General features: G+C 27.6%; 1 long non-coding RNA gene across 1 annotated transcript; it reads left to right on the plus strand.

The window, feature by feature from the left end:
• The first annotated feature begins 9,257 nt into the window (after nt 1-9,257).
• LOC122298384 lies at nt 9,258-10,347 on the plus strand. The gene is made up of 2 exons (XR_006239406.1): nt 9,258-9,719; nt 10,007-10,347. It is a non-coding gene; the product is annotated as an uncharacterized LOC122298384 (long non-coding RNA).
• The last annotated feature ends 69 nt before the right edge of the window (nt 10,348-10,416 follow it).

A 10,416-nucleotide genomic window follows, 5' to 3' on the forward strand; every position in this document is an offset into this window, starting at 1 on the left:
GGACACCATGTGTTTCAAAAAAAAAATAGTATTCAATTTCTCCACGTTGAAATAAATTCTCATTTTTTTTTCTTTTACAAATTTTATTTTTCATTTTTAAATTATATAATTATTTTTAAAAAAATTAATATTACATATAAATATAGAATATGTAAATATCGTATAATCGTTTTAAAAAATATATATGATCTATTATTAAAAAATTAATTTTTTATATAAATCTCGTATTTATTTATTTATTTTTAAAATTATTATACAGTATTTACACATTCATGACTGTAACTATCATTTTTTTTTATTTAAATTGCATCTTAAACTATGTGGATTTCGATTTTGCATGTCACATTACCTTTGTCTAAATAAATATAACCAAACCTTTAAAACCACCGATTGCATTATTTAAAAGAACTTTGATACAAATATCAAATAATAATAATAATAATAATCAATTCAAAAAATTAATAATAATAATATGTCACGGGTGCTTGGGGTCAAGGCTTGAACAGGAAGGTGGCTGATTGTTGTGGGTATGTGAGAAGTATCAAGTGACAGGTGATGTGAATGAGTTAGTCCCAAGGGGAAGTAATGAACTTAACGGTTTTTGTGAGAAGGGAATTTGAGGCATGACGACGAGTAGTTTGTTGAGGTTTCCTTTAATGAAACGACGCGATTTTACTTTCAATTGAAGTTCTATAAGTCGTTTAATTGGTCTGTAGTTTAATAAGAAGGTCGTTTTGTGTCTTGCCTCCTGCGTTTGAGGCTTTAGTACTTGAACGGGGCGTTTAGGTGTTAAGGAGTTAGTTGTGCGTTTAGAATTTTACCTGTCGCGTTTTATAGTCTCCATGGTTCTGCGAGTATAAAAGCAGAATCCATTCTTCTAAAAGGCATTGTTTGATCATTTGGAAGTCTGAGTTTAGGAGGTTGAGTACTCCTCAAAAGTTCTCGATCAAGATTCATTCATGGAATCTTGCATTTAGCCATTTTCGTGTGTTCTTGCATTCATTCTTTTGGTTTTAAGTTCTGTGTGCATTGATTCTTATGATTCTTGGAGTGATCTTCATTTATTCTTGTGATTCTTGGAGTTCTGGGTTGGTGAAAGCTTTGATTAGTGCTCTTGCCATAAAAAACGTTTAGGTATCGACTCACCCATAAGTAAATATCACCCTTTTAACAGCTAGATCGGGATTGAGGTCTCTAGTGTTCAAGCATCTGAACTTTATAAAGTAAGAGCAATAAATATATAAAGTAATTCTTATAATATTTATAATTGTTTAAATAAATTGATCATATAGTATTAAATATTTAATAAATATTAAAAAATCATCTTATGGTAATAAATATATCACATTTTATATATTAGAATAAAAATAAAATAATAATAGAGTGTATAAAATTTTTCTAAACTGTGCATATGGAAAATGTAATAGTTTCGAATACAAATTAAATATGGAGAGAGGGAGAGTACATTATAAATAAAAAGGGACCTACATCTTGAATCTTGACATATGGGTTCCGAATCATTGTTGAATCGAAGTAGGAGTACATGACGTTTTTATCTTTAAGGTAGATCGAGGTGATACGATGTTAATAATTCGGTGGTCACCAGTTTCGTGCCCCATGCGCGTCCTCGTGATATTAATTACACGTCCCATTTAACGCAACTTTTTACCAAACACATTAAATTCTATTTATTTATTTGATATTTCAAAAGTTTTTAATAGATTAAATAAATAAATAAATTCTTCAGTTGATTTTTTCTAAAATTTATTTATTGAAAAGCGAAATATAGAATTGGTCAACATTTACCGAATGGGCGGCTGCGGAGTTGGGTCCTACACCATATCATTGGGATCAAGATTCCGTTTCGACCAAGAGAAAAATAGACATATGATTACCAATGTTTGCTCTTTTATTAATACTCTTTGAAATATGACTATAGCTACCATGTCATTTTAGTTATACCGATCGCTATATATGTCTCATTGACGCGACATTATTCGTGGTATTATGTAATTTATTAAAAGAAAACTATATTAAAAATAAAATAGTATTCGAAAACTCAAGAAGATGAATATTGAACCATAAGTAATTGAAATTTCCTCTATTTCTTCTATGTTTGTATTTGTAATTCACTATAAGAAGATAGGTTTCTGTAATTAATTTATTGTAACGAAAAGACTTTTTGTAACTTTTCGTTACAATAAATTGATCACAAAAACTCATTTTTCTTAGAATGATTTTTTTTAATAAATTACGTAACTTTATATGGTAGTGTCATGTCAATAGAGAAAAATAAGCAATCTGTAGTAGAATAATAACATTTTTTTAAAAAATATTTATATGGACAACAATAGATTTTGTAAAGCTTTCTCTTCGACTCGAGACTCAACTTTGAGCAAAAACTCGAGGAATAAATGAATTCTACAATTTTGAAGGGAAATTATACATGCACAATTATTTCGTAATTTCTAAACAATTGTCTAATAAAATATTTTTTATTTTATTTTTTAATTTCAAGCCCTTCAAAATCAAGCAAAATGCATATAAACTAAAAATAAAAAATAAAAAAAATCATGTGTATTAAATAGTAGTTCAAAATTTGTTTAATAGTTGTATGCATATTATTTTCGTATTATCAAAGCATAGCCATCCCCGACAATTTTCACTCGGCCGTATACAAATAATTTTGCTTTTTTAATTCTACTATTTACAAATTAGCGTATAACACCTTATTTATTGTAAGATCTATATAATTATTAAAAAAAATGAAACACAAATTAATATTTTTTATATTAGCTTTTGTGACATAAATATTAAATGGTATGTTTGATGAGTAATAAATAATCTTATAAATATATTTTTATTCCCTCAATTTTATTTTTTTTCCCGCTTTTATTCCCTCAACCCACATGTGATAGAGTAAAAAAATGTAAGATTTATTATACGGGAAATACTCTAGCTACAAAATGATTATATAAAAATAATCTTACAAATTAATGTGACTTTATATGGTTTGTTAAATTGTAAAGTTATTTTTAATATATCTAACAGATTAGATAAAATCACGTCAATTTGTGAAATTATTTTTATACAATTTTTTATGTGAAGATATTGAAAGCTAGAATTTCTAAGTCAGAAAGAATAATTACTAATTACTACTGTTAATGCATATATGTCTGATTATTTGTTATTTGGATCCTGCTATGTCCACCGAAAAACTCAATGAAGATTTCTACTGACAGTGCAATTTCTTTTTTCCAAACATTTTTTAAATCTCTTAAATATTTATCGCCTGTTTGGATATAAAAAATATTTTATTTCATTTCATCATTATAATTTTTTTAATTTTTTATATAAAATATAATAAACAATTCAACTTTTTTTAAATATTAAAATAATAATAATATTACAAAATAATATTCTAATCATATTTTATTTAACTTTTTACTTTTATATAAAATTATCTCATATCATCTCACTATCCAAACAGTATTTTAAAAAAAATTACAAACTCAATAAAAAGCACTTCCTTAACTATTAAGGATGTATTTGGTTGTTGAACTAAATTCAATTCAACTCAATTCATTTTAAACCATCATTGATGAGATCTGTTACTTTTTCAACTTTACATAAAAAGTTAAACTCATTTTAACTTATTTCATATATTTTAATTTAAAAATTTAAACTTATGTTTTAATTTAAAAAAGTTAAAGAGTCCTGCTATCCGTACTAACAAAATACGCGGTCTTGGACACGTGTTGACGTGGTAGTGACGTCATTATTATCTTTAGAAAAAAAACTTTTTTGGTTTGAAATTTTTGTCTTGCCGATTATTTTCTGTGTGGCAACAAAACCCTAGGATACAGTCCGAGTCTTCCGTTTGGTGTGGATTTTATCTAGCCTTTGATTCTTACAGTTGGTTTGGTGTGGATTTTCTCTAGCTTTGGATTTCTCCAGCTCTGTCTCAGATCTGTTTCGGGTATGTGCTTACTTTATCTCTTCTCTCCCACCTACCCATGACCACCCCTCTCAAATCCTGATTCAATGTCTAATTTCTTGTTTAGCACTTGACCCAACTCTCGCAGTTGATTGATATCAAAATTAATTTAAATTGTATTATTAAAAAGTTTCTTCCCCTTCTATCATGTCTAATTTGCTTATATAAATTTCATGTTCTGATTTCAAGTTTACTATTGTCATATTTATCTTCTGTAACCATCAAGATTTATCCAAGTTGGTGTTTAGGACTTCTTACAAAAGAACCAAAAAAGCCTCTAATCTTTTGTTCTGACCTTTTAAACTGACTTTGCCCCACCAAGAGAAAAATCAATACAAGAAGCAAGGGTTTGACAGATAGGATATTTAATATTTTTGCCCACGGAGTAGAACCTGTAGGTTTGTGAGATGGAATAAGCAAGAGAGTTCTGGTCTCTCTCTTCTTCTTTTTTTTAATAATAAAAAGCTGACAAGGCGGTGACACATATCTACTGCCATATCGTTCGTAAAGATTACGTGTTTATAAAATATTATTATTTATAATTCAACTTAACTTATCTCAATATCTAAACGTAATTTGAAAAAAAAAAAAACACAATCGGTACCATATCGGTCTAATTATTCCCTTATTATTTTGTGGGAGTATATATATGATGATGTAACTTAAGTTCTTGCAGTTGCAAGAGTGGGTCCATTATAAATATTATAGGCGATAATGATCTTCGGTTAGAATTGCTTGGATTTTTTTTATATTGAATATTGTTTTTCGTTTTTTGGTCAAGGAATTTCATGTCAATATTTAGTCCTTGTAATAAGAGATATTTCAAAAAAGCCTAATAAACTTTATAGGAATAAAAATATAGGGATATTTTAGGAGAAGTAAAATAGAATTCGTGCAAGTCATTAGAGTAAACCAAAAATGTAGGAATCGCATATTCTAGTCATAAGAAAGATGTTGAATTGAAAAATTCTATTTATGAGTAGAAGTGGATAACCCATCTTAAAAAATACTTATTACTTATGTTGTATAATTTAATTTAAAAGATCTAAATTTTTAAAATTTAAATCTTACAAATTAAATCTTACTATATAAATAATGTGGATAGTGTACGTATATTCTGTACACCAGAAACTTATAAAGAGAATAACTCTTAATTAACTTAGTATATCTTATAGCTAATTTCTTTTTTCATTATTATTATTTAGAAAATACTTTAGTCACAAAAAAGTTACATAAAAATAAATTTATAAATTGATGTAATACGTTGAATTGTAAAATTATTTTTATTATAAAATAGATCTAATAAATTTTATTAAATTATATTAATTTATAAATTTATTTTTTATAATCTTTTTATATCTATATCGGAAGCATGTCTAAGAAATTCACTGCTTTTATGGAGATTAACGACGGTGTGCTTGGGGTGGATAATAATCTGATGAGTTACATGGGCCATGCGGAGTGGGGTTTGGAGGAATATCAGAAGAGAATAAAGGTGTTTTTTATTTGAAAAATTTTATACATCACACTATTTTTTTCATTTCTATTATATTATATAAAATATAACACATTTATTAATATTAAATAATTATTTATTAGATATTTTTTATTATCTAATAATAATAAATATACCATATCTTACATAGTAGAATGAAAATAAAATTACCTACACATATTACGTATAGAATTTTTCATTACTCATTAAAGAGAAGACTCCAGAAAAACCATTAAGACGTATAAAAAAGATAAATGATATTTGTATTTATAGAATAAGTAAACACTGTATTATTATTTTGAAAAAAGTAAATAAATATAAAATACATATAAAAAAATTAATTTTTTAATTATAAATTTTATAAGTAATGTTACATCCAGTCGTGGAGTGTACAAATATCTTTATATATATAAAGTGGCTATCTAACGGAATTTTATTGGTTTAACGGTTTTTGTTGTTTTACCGTTAAAATTAACGTCGTTAGTTACATGAATAAATTAAAGTGGCTCTCTCTTCTTAAAAGTTCTTAATTTTTTAATCTCTCTCTCCCCAATCACTTATGAATAAATTCATAATTATTAAAATTCATGCAGCATGCATAATCCTGTAACCTATGCATTGATGATCATTTATTTATGAGGTATATTAGATATCTATATATATATATATATATATATATTCTATTATATATATCTATATAAATTATATAAATATATATTCTATATTCTATTATATATATATATGATCTTTTATATAAATTATAATTTATATATCAATTTATTTATGTGATTTAAAATTTTTATTCATTCCTTATATAAACAAAGAGAAATGTAAAATAATTAAGTTTAAATATATTTACCAACTACATTTATGAATACAATTATCCTAATAAAATATTATTTATTTATCAATTTAAATTCATTATGAAACATTAAAATCAAATAATAATATCTTATAAAAACCTTAGTATTTTATTTCTTTATAAAAATTATGTTACCTTTTAAAAATAATCGCTTTATTAAATTAAGAAAACGTGCTATGCACGTTCCTTTACTGTTAACAGTTTATCTCCTGTGCTGCACATGTTTGTTTCAAGATTCTTTTTTTTTATAAATTCTAAATACTTTAAAACTGATTTAAGTCTATCTTACTATTTGATGTTAGAATTTATATATTTTTTTCTAAAAATATTACATTATTATTCAAAATTTTTTCTTTAATAAAAATAATATTTCTATACACTGGACGAACGTCCCTTGGACGTTGCCCAACTACTAGTATATATATAAATATATAATATAGCGTGGAAGGAATTAATCTGGAATGATATTGAAACTTATTGTCTTTTCTTCTATTTTCTCTCATTTTCTCTCTCATTGTTTTGGAAGAGCTCCTCTCAAAGAGATCAGTAAATCAATATATTATTATTTTAATTTGTGAGGTGTGTTACCGATGAGATCAAGATGATATAAAAAAAAGATAATGAATGGCATTATTTTGTGTAGAATGCCCTGCATGTACCTATAATTACCCATCTCCAATGCTATCTCTCTCTCTCGGTCATGCATACGTTCTAGAATATAACTTGCATGCACGCTTTCCACCGTTAAATCGCGAATAATTATTTTGTTAAAGGGAAAAAAACAAAACTCCAATGCAAATATATCACGAGAAGATTTTTTTTAACATAATTTTTATTAATTTTTCGATCTGAGGATAATTGGTTTAGCCAATGCATAAATTAATGAGAATTGAGGAGATTACCACAACGAAGAAAAAGCATTTCAGCTGATATATTTTTCCGCCTCCAAATAAAAGAAAGGGAAATATGGGGAATCGAGTTCTTCCTCTAATGATAAAACTAAAAAGTACCGAGAGAGAATAAAGGAAAAATAAAATAAAAAGAAGGAGAAAAACAAGCAAGTGATAGTCCTGTTTGATGGGACGCGCACTTATAAGATTTGCGCTACTGTCTATATATATTTGAAAAATACTTTTAACTTTAAAGAAATTACATAAAAATATATATAAAAAATATATATACAGCATTTACAAACAGTACCTGAGGAGAAAATAACTTAACGTCTGTGTACAATATTGGCGTCATTAATAGAGAGTACCTACCAATTATTTCCATTCATCAGGACGTGGGTTAAAACTCTTTGCTTTTTACAACCCCAATAAAAAATTGACACAGTAATTTACGGTACCATACCAAATTGATTGATCAGATGCAGTACCATATTATTTAAATTTATTTAAAATATAAAAAATAAAAAAATAAAAAAACAAGGGGTAGATCTGGCCGCCCCTGCACAAGACTTCTATAAAAAAAAAAGTATAGAAAAAGTTTTGATGAGTATAAGTAAAATTACGTATTAATTTATGTATTAATATTGATTTATTTATATTTAAAATTTAAATTGACATTATTTTTAATAAAATCTATTTTTTAACTAATCATATTATATTGATGTACATATTAATACATAGTTATACTTGTAATTAAATTTTTTTTCTACAAAACTACTATGCAGGGTATATATGATCTAGCTAGCTAAGTACTGCTTCGCAAAGGAAGACTACAAAATCAAATTAGGTCTTGTTTGTTTAGATGAGATGAGATCATAAGATAAATATTTTGTTAAAAGTTAAGTAAAATATTATTATAATATAATTTTTTAATATTAATTTTATTTTAAAATTTAAAAATGTTGATAAATTATTTATTATATTTTATATGGAGATTTGAAAATATTATAATGATGAAATGAGATTAAATAATTTAGGTTTGGGTAAACCAACGGGACCTTAATCTCCCTGGCATATATAGGAGTAGTACTGCAGGCCGCGGGTGGTCAGCAAAGTGGATTCTTATTTTTCAAATATGATTTTAAATAAATTCTATACATCATACTACCATCCTACTTACATCTCACTAAGCAAGAATATGTGACATATTTACCACTATTGAATGATCATTTATTGCATGCTTCTTTATTATAATCAAATGGTGATAAATACGTAACATCATATATAGTGAGATGTAAGTAAGATGTTGGTATGGTGTATAATATTACTAAAAATATATATATATATTAGTTTTTACATACTAATTTGGTTATTTAGTGTAGGCCATTTATTTTTTCATAATTTAATAAATATTGGTCTGTCAAGATCATAATTTTAACGTACGTTATATTAGTATTTCAATGTTATCTGATCATTAACGTTATATTTTTTTAAGTAAAACTCTTCTTAATATCCTATCCAAAGCATTGATGTATTTTTAATTTTTTACTAATTTTGAAAAAGTAAAATTATAAATCGTTCGAATTAAAGTCGGATAACGCACACTCTTCAATACTATTGATCTTTTCGAATTTGCGAGATGAGGAAATGGTCCTTAATTTTTTTTTCGAAAAAGAGGAAATGGTCTTTAACTGTGAATTAAGGCGCGCGGCCGCGATGATGCAAATTATAAGCATTAATCCTAATAATCGATATAAATATTAGTTAAAAGGAGTAGGTGAGATGCTCGGCCGGGTTCGCCGCCATTGAATTTGAACGGTGCAAATTAATTATCGATATTAATATTTATAATATATAAATAAGCCTAAAACGTGAAAAGTGAGTCGGCGATCCCTGTCAAAACGTCAGCTCTTCTCCGCCGTTGGTTTGATGCAAATTCAATGCCTGAATGCTCAATATATATATATAAATGTGAGTGCGCGCGCTTATTGCATGTATATATAGTTGTGTCCTCAATGTGTGTGTATATAACTATATATATATATAGAGTGAGAGAAAGAGAGCATTGATCGACCGAAATTATTACCCAAAAAATGGAGAGAATTAGAGTAGTTATATGCAGTGGATGCAACGCACAAACAAGTAGCAAATTAAGCTAGCAGGCCGGCTAGGCGACATTAATTTGTTCATGCTTAGCCTTATCATGCATATATGGACACCCATTACAAGCTGGGCGCTGGAGCTACAGCGCGGGCGGAACAGTGTCGAGGCGCGCATGCATGTAGTACTTGATCTTAAATTCCTGATTCGTGGGTGTGGGGTTAATTACCAGAACAAGATATCAATACAACCTCAAAGCAATGTTATATATTAGCGACGACGTCATGATGATGATCATCAGAAGATCAACTGAAAATCTGTTGATTCAGACCCTTTTGGTTATCATCTGGCCGGCGTGTATACGCGTCCTCACAGGTAATTTACATACCACCCTGTGATATTGAATCTATGGTGATCATTTCATGATCACTTTCTTATGATCATAATTGAGCATGCTACGGCCTTTACATTCGATATACCCTTTGCACAAGAATATATAAATATATATATATATATATATATATATATATATATATATATATATATGCTGCAAATTGAATCTAATTAACTACTACTAATTACTTATGCAGGATTATTTTTTCTGTGCGTACAAAAAAAGGTTACCAATTTTTTTTTTTTAAATTATTGCTATGCATGTACAGTAGTAGCTACTACTGTTTTATGATTTGTACGGCACAAGGACGAAATCAAGGAGGACCTCTGGTTGGAACTTGGCTTGACCTAGCTTGGGAACATGTGCCGTGGGTGCAGCCTCCCGCGTACTCCCGCTGCATACGTACTGATCAGGCAGCAGGATTTTCTGGCAAATTAATCCATGCATATTCGATCCTCATAGCAACAAAAAAAATTAACACGTACAGTTATATTCTTGGAACGAAATATTTCTCCTTTGTACTTCAGAAGATTAATACATGCCATTATACATGCAGAAGAAGAGCGTGATCAGTACTTTAGCCCAACAATAAGAAATTAATTTCAAGAATTCTTTGAAATTTCTTGTGAAGGGTTTGGAGTCCGGATGCTCAAATATTCGAGTTGTACTTCTCTGACG

This window comes from Carya illinoinensis, chromosome 16 (assembly GCF_018687715.1).
Source record: "Carya illinoinensis cultivar Pawnee chromosome 16, C.illinoinensisPawnee_v1, whole genome shotgun sequence".
NCBI classification, from domain to species: domain Eukaryota; kingdom Viridiplantae; phylum Streptophyta; class Magnoliopsida; order Fagales; family Juglandaceae; genus Carya; species Carya illinoinensis.